The 7398-nt window shown below is 50.7% G+C and overlaps 1 long non-coding RNA gene across 1 annotated transcript; it reads left to right on the top strand.

The window, feature by feature from the left end:
* The first annotated feature begins 3471 nt into the window (after positions 1 to 3471).
* Positions 3472 to 6523, top strand: LOC137777915 (uncharacterized). Its single transcript, XR_011076674.1, has 3 exons — positions 3472 to 3648; positions 4226 to 4415; positions 5568 to 6523. It is a non-coding gene; the product is annotated as an uncharacterized lncRNA (long non-coding RNA).
* Positions 6524 to 7398: the final 875 nt, after the last annotated feature.

Raw genomic sequence — 7398 nt, 5'->3', positions numbered from 1 at the left:
ATTTATTAGTGTGGGAGCCAACTAAATCAGAAAATGGTCGAGTAGATTATGACATAATCACATGGCAGAATATTTGGCAGCATTGAGAGTTATGTTTTCTACAGATATTTAGTGGCAGAAAATGCTTACAATAAAGAGTCAGAATAAGAGATTTCAAAATTGTGTGTTACTCAATTTTATTTTTTTCATTATTTAAAAATAAAATGTAGACATTGCTCTAAAGAGGTTACCAAATTATGTACATGTAACTGAATTTTAATTAAAACATATCTGTGATACATGTAAATACATAAAAAGGTGGCTACCTTTCAGTGGAATGGTTATGGGTGGATATAGCTCTGGCTTTTTATTTTGAGATTTTTCAAATGAGGAAGAAAGTTTAAAAGAACAGTATAATGGATACCCATATGGCCTTTAACCAGATTCACCACGTTAACATTTTGCCATATTTGTGTGTGCATGTGTGTATGTGTGCATGTTTGTGCACACATTTTTGTTCCATTATCACATCTAAGAATGTTTAAAATAACCCCATAATAATGGTTACCTATCCATATTCGAAATGTCCCCCCAAACCAACTGCAATTGTTTACTAGGTAATCTTTAATCTTTTTCAATCTAGAAACAATCACTCCACTTTTTCCCCATGACAGTGACTTTTGGAACATTCCAGCCCAGCTATCTTATAGAATGTAGATTATGGTTGATTATTAACATATTGTTTTCTTTTTATCTCTTTTATAATTTTTTGCCATGAGCACTTTTTTTTTTTTTTTTCCGGAAAATAACAAAAAGTTTAAAAAACTACCATTTTTTTGGAATTCGTTAGGTGATACTTAACAGGAGTTGGGTTTGTTACCAAACTTGGGTCTGTTCATCCGTGTGCAATAAAGCCAGTCTACTGACACTGGGTCGTGATGAAGGAAAGTACAGAGTTTATTGCAGGGGCCAAGCAAGGAGAATGATGAGCAGCTAATGCTCAAAAGACCCGAACTCCCCGATGGCTTTCAGGGAAGGTTTTTTAAAGACAGTGTGTGATCTCAGGGTATGTGATCAGCTCGTGCACAATTTTCTGATTGGTGGCTTGATGAGGTAACCAGGTGAGGTCACAGGGGTTAGCGTTATCAGTCCTTAAGCTCCAGCCAGTCTGGGGTCTCCGTGCTGGTGGGCAGCATGCAGTTAACTTCCTCCACCTGGTGGGGGTTTTAGTATCTGCAGAACAGCTCAAGGACATTACTATCTACAGCCCCTGAGGAGGAACTAAAGGTCCTTGACTTTGTTTTATGGCTAAACTATTATTATTTTGTCTTGCTTGACTGCTTTCCTTTGTTTCTGTTTTTTTTTTTTTCACTTCTCTGGTTAAATTTGCTCTTTGAAACTTGGGGAAGGTCTAGGAGGCTAAAGCTTTTCTATAAACAAGAGGCAGGTGACACCGGGGGAAGGCCCTACAGGGTCCTGCTTGGTTTCAGGTTGGGGAGGGACTGGTGGCAATGGTGGGCAAAGAGCCAGGAGTCCACAGATTTCTCTCTGACAGTGAGCATGGATGGTCACAAATCTCCCACCCCAGCCTCAACGGTCCTGTGATCCTGCAGGAGGCTTGGCAAACGGCCTGGAGATCCTGCACGTGTTCTCAAGGTCAACGTGTGGAACCAAGGGTTTGTAATAAACTCTCTCTTCACCATCAGTGGACTTAAGCACATCAGCAGTGACCACCTCCTCCAGACCCAGGGAGGCAGTGAGGAATAAGTGTGGTGGCTGTAAAATGTTCTTCTGAACTGGGGTCCTTCTTAAACTGAGAGGGATGCTATTAATAACTGAGCCGAGAGGACAGGTATAAACTGAGAGTGTCCCAGGCAAACGGGCGTCTGCAGGAATCAGAGGGGTTGAGGTCTTGCTTTGGAGACACAAAGAAGGGCTTCTCAGAACTGATGCCAAGGAGGTTTTTCTAAGCCCAGACCTAAGTGCCTTCGCACAAGGGTGTTCACACCACTGGTGCCTGGTACCAGATGCCCAGGGCTGTCCTGAGCTACTCTCAATGGGACACCCCAGCTCAGCTTTGTCCCTGCACAGAGCTATGGAGAGCCTGGCTTGTCTGAGAGGCTCAAACCAAGACGTTTTTGTTTGCTTTATTTACACGTGAACATTTAGATATTTTTTTGACACTTCAAAACCACGAGACCAGAGAGCTTTGCATTTTAGGAGAAAAGGATGATTAAATGGGCAGGGGGGGAGGGACTTCCCTGGTGGTGCAGTGGTTACAAATCCGCCTGCCAATGCAGGGGACACGGGTTCGAGCCCTGGTCCGGGAAGATCCCACATGCCGCGGAGCAACTAAGCCCATGTGCCACAACTACTGAGCCTGTGCTCTAGAGCCCGTGAGCCACAACTACTGAGCCCATGTGCCACAACTACTGAAGCCCGCGTGCCTAGAGCCCGTGCTCCACAACGAGAAGCCACCGCAATGAGAAGCCCGTGCACCGCAATGAAGAGTAGCCCCCGCTCGCTGCAACTAGAGAAAGCCCACGCACAGCAATGAAGACCCAAAGCAGCCAAGAATAAATAAATAAATGAATAAATAAGTATACAGCCGACAATTAGCATCTCTGCATTCCTTTCTGCCTCTTGGAGATAGTCCTGATAATTACGAGTCGTGAAAAGATTAAAGCCTGAAAACCACTTTGAACTTCTTGAAGGAAAACACCAATTTTTCATTTTGAATCATGACCAGAACACCCACTGAGAAAATGCATGTTTCTTGGTGGTGAGCACACTAACTTGTGGATTGAGGAGGAGAGGGAAACGCAGTAGCCAAGAGCAGGCAAAGGGGCAAGGGTGGAGGGTCAAGGAAGGGACAGACGTGAGAGGGAAGGAGGGCGGCTCTCAGAGCTGACGGGGCTCCTTCAGGCAAGGATCCGCTGCACACATGCTCATCTCGCGCGGACCATCCTCCCCGTTCTCTGCAACGTGTTTGCTGCCTTTTGTCTCTGGTTTAAAATACCTTGGAAGAGTTGAACCCCTGTACCAGCAGCAGGACAATCAGGAGAGTGATTCTACAGCCAGGCTGGGGAAAAATTCCCTCCCTCCTTTCCTGGGCCTCACACTCACCAGCAATGGGCTGGGCACTGCAAGGACAGAGGCTGCCTTTGATTTCTCTGGGTCTTTATCTGCTTCCGTGATCTTGGGATCGCTGGAGTGTGAATGATTATCCCACTTTCTAACCAGAACAGTCACAAGTCAGGAAGTAACCTCCTCGATGAAACTGTCAGAATAGTCCCTCCGTGGCCTCAGTCCATCATTCCTCAACCCTTACAACCCATTCATTTTCCTCTGGACAAAGTGAGCCTGGAAGGTAGAACAACACCCCTGCTATCCTGAGAGCCACCAGCTGAGTCACAGCCCCGCTGAGTCACAGCCCCACCGAGTCCCAGTAGCTGATGCAACTAACTGTGGAGTCAAGTGGGTTCTTCTGGCTGGGAAGACCCGGGCAGGGCTCCTCACTCCAGACCATGATCCCTCCTCCTTGAAGCCCCAGCTCCGAGGCTCAGATTCTGCAGACATCACCCGGCCCCAGCGAGGTTCGCCCGTCTCGCCTGGGTCACCGTGTCTCTCCGAGGCCACACCTGCTCTGAGCTTTCAGGGCACGTGCAGGTGAGTCCTCCCACACCTGGTCCTCTCATTTCCTGCCATTTTTCTCCTCCAGCGACCTACTCAAAACAAGAGCCTGTGTGTTCCCAAATTTCATGGTCAGTTCTCAGTGCTCGCCCCTCAGCAGCATGTGACACAGGTGATCACACCTGGTTCCCTGATGCAGGTGGCCTCCCGACACTGCACCCCAGTCCTCCTGGGCTGGCCTGGGGCTTCCCGGGGCCACCCCTCTTTCTCCCTGGCCAGTCTCCTCAGATCCTGTGGCTTGAAATACCACCCACCTGCTGGCCACTCCCAAGTACACCCAGCTCAGTTTTTCCTCCACGCTCCAAACTCGTGTATCCAGCAGCTTACCTGACATCTCTGCTTGGAGAGCTGATATTCCTCTCCAAGGCAGCATTCCCAGAGCTAAATTCCTCCCCAAAACCTGCTCCGTCTCAGTTCAGGCCAGTGCCATCCCTCCTTTGCTCAGGGCAAAACTTGGAGTCACCTGGACTCCTCTTTCTTCCACACCTCACGTTAATTGGGCAGGCTCTGCGTTCACGACGCATCTGGTCTGTATCTCTCACCACCTCCGCAGCCCCTACCCTGGCCCAGCACCACTGTCATCACCAGGACGACGCAGACCTGAGTGTCTTCTCAGCCCAGCAACCAGCATGTCCGCCACAGCCTCCTCTGCTCTGAACCACCCAGGGGTCGCATCTCTTTCAGGGCAGCAGCCAAAGACCCTGTCTTCTAAGGGGACCCGGGGTTTGTTTTCATCAGGCATGGTAAGACACATAGACATGGGAATTACTGTCATGAAGGAAGATTTTTTTTTAATTAATTTTATTAATTTTATTTTTGGCTGCGTTGGGTCTTCTTTGCTGCACGCAGGCTTTCTCTAGTTGCAGCGAGCGGGGGCTACTCTTTGTTGCGGTGCACGGGCTTCTCATTGCGGTGCCTTCTCTTGTTGCAGAGCATGGGCTCTAGGTGTGTGGGCTCAGTAGTTGTCGCTCGTGGGCTCAGTAGTTGTGGCGCACGGGCTTAGTTGCTCCGCGGCATGAGGGATCTTCCTGGACCAGGGCTCGAACCCGTGTCCCCTGCATTGGCTGGCGGACTCCCAACCACTGCGCCACCAGGGAAGCCCCATGAAGGAAGATTTTATATTGACAGCTCCCTAGAGTCAGGAGGCACGCCACACAGGGCCATGCGGGGAAGCCCCAAGGCCAGTCCGGAGGCTGCCTCTATGGGAAAATGTGGCCAAGAGCCTTTACTGTGGTTTCCACAGGAAGGTGCAGGCAAGGCTGGTAATGGTGTAGGGACTGGGAGGTTTGAATGACTGAATAAGCTGCCCCGAGTTTCCCGGTTCCTGGCCTCGGGGTGAGCAGGCCAGGGGAGCAGTGGCCTGGACGGTGAGAGTGTATGGAGGGAGGGGCTGGGAGTGGGCTCTGAATTGGGTGGTTTGCATGCTTATTGTCTCTGGGGATGAGCTGACCTGGGAGGAGCAGTCCCTCCAGGGTCAGCAAGGCCCCAAGATGTCAAAGCAACAAAAACACAGAATAAGGAAGACACAGTTAATAGCTGTGGTGCCTCCCTGAGCTGTGCCCTCCGCCGGCTTCCTGGCCTCCTTGCCTACTGGCTGCACCTCAGCTGCCTGGCAAGCTCCTCCTGCCTTGGGGCCGAGCCTCGGCAGGACAGCTCCTGCCCAGCTCCCTGCAGGGCTCTCTCGGGTCTCCTCGTGCTCTTTGCTCGGATGACACCTTCTCAGTGGGTCTGCTCTGCCCACCCAGTGGTTTAAACTTGCACCCTTACCCTGTGCTCCCAACCCCCTACCCTGCTCTGCTTTTCTCTTTTCTAGCACTTCACACCTTCTTATATGCCCCATGATTTACTTTCTTAAATGTTTACCGTGTTTCTGTCTTCTTGACCACCGTGGGAAGATCTGACGTATCCCAAGTGCCCAGAGCAGTGAGCCGCACACAGCTGGCCCAAACCTGGATGAACGACGGGAGTTAAAGAGCCTTGAAGGACAGACGGAACCCCTGTGCTGCAGTTTTGGAGGCGAATAAACTCAGGCAGCCACTTCACAGCTTCTGAGAAACCCAGGTTCTGACTTAGGGAAGAAGAAAGGGCAAAGAGCCAGCGCAGGGAGAGGGACCCCGTCCCTCCTGAGTTGTAGGCTTTTCTCCCACGTGGCCAGTAGCCTCCAGCTAAGCCAAAAGCAAGAGCAAAACTCAGGGACTTTCCCACAAGGAGAGCAGCATGAGGTGTTCGGCTTCTATTGTGTGCCTCTCGGTTCTGCTGTCACATTTGTTTTTTACTGAGATGTAATTCACATGCCATAAAGTTCACCCTTCTGAAGTGTGCGGTTCAGTGGGCTTTGGTCTATGCCCAGACTTCTGCACCGACCCCCAGGAAGACACTGCACAGCCCTTCACTGGAACCCCCAGCCTCAGGCACCCAGACTCTCTCTCCGTCCCTGTGGATATGCCTGTTCCGGATGCAAACAGAGGCGGGGTTGTACAACACCTGCCATGCTGCTGGCTTTTTTCTGTGGCCACATTTGACCAGCACCTGATCCAGAAGAGAAAGGCCACTTTCCCCGGGCAGTAAGCCTGCAGGAGGTGGATTTGGGCTTGAGAGGCGGAAATTGAAAACTGATCACAAACTCTCCAGGATGCTCGAGGTTGGGGGTGGATTTGTAAGTAAGTAAGCAAGGGCTCCTGTGCCTGCAGTGCAGAAAGCCAAACTGTGATGACAGGATTTTGTAGCAAGGATTTATTAACAGGACACCAACCAAAGGAGCGGGAGACAAGCCTCAGTTCCACTCCAGCCTGGTCTTTGAGTTGGGGGTGCTTTAAACGGGAACAACAAAGAGGCTGGGATTGCTCATCAACTTGTGGCATTTCTGTGACATTACTTAATCATGGTTTCAGGGGTCAAGACGTCTCCGGTGGCTCATGGCTCAGGGGTCTGTTAGCTCATCTTGCCCTGGAGAAACAACCTGAGTGTGTATGTTAATGATGATATATCGACAGCAGCAGGGTTTTTTAATTTATTTATTTGGCCGCGCCGGGTCTTAGTTGCGGCACTCGGGATCTTCGTTGCCATGTGCGGGATCTTCATCGCAGCACGTGGGATCTTTAGTTGCGGCATGCAAACTCGTAGTTGTGGCATATGGGATCTAGTTCCCTGATCAGGGGTCGAACCCGGGCCCCCTGCACTGGGAGTGCAGAGCCTTAGCCACTGGACCGCCAGGGAAGTCCCAGCAGTTTTCCTTAGTACGATTGTTAGGTACGATCTTATCAATGCCAGCAACCTTAGTCACCTGACCTTGGTTGATTAGTGTTCAGTGAGCACAGGATTGAGGTCAGAGGGGACAAGAAAGGGAATAAAGTTATGGACAGAGAGATTAATCATAGGCAGTAGGAGAACTCGGTTTTCGGGGGACTCAGTTTCAGAAATAAGGCTGTGTTCCCCAGGACACCCACCACGGCTCAGTTTCACGGTACAGATTTTCCTTGGGGCTGCTCTGGCCCCCATCTCCACCCGCCCCCTGACCAAGGGGCAGGGGAAGCGCAGGAGGAGCCACAGGCTGGGACCCGAGATCACTGAGGAAGCCACGAGTCCCACTTCCGGGGCTGGCAGAACTTGGAAAGTGCTCCACAAGGATCGCTCCAGACCTGAACTGGTCCCAGCCTAAGGCACAGTAGCCCTGCCAAGTGTTAGGTCAACTGAGCATTCCTGCTTTGGTCCAACTCAGAGCAGAGC

Source organism: Eschrichtius robustus, chromosome 15 (genome assembly GCF_028021215.1).
Source record: "Eschrichtius robustus isolate mEscRob2 chromosome 15, mEscRob2.pri, whole genome shotgun sequence".
NCBI lineage: Eukaryota > Metazoa > Chordata > Mammalia > Artiodactyla > Eschrichtiidae > Eschrichtius > Eschrichtius robustus.
Note: the sequence above shows the minus strand (reverse complement) of the source record. Positions and strands in the feature narration are given on the sequence as shown.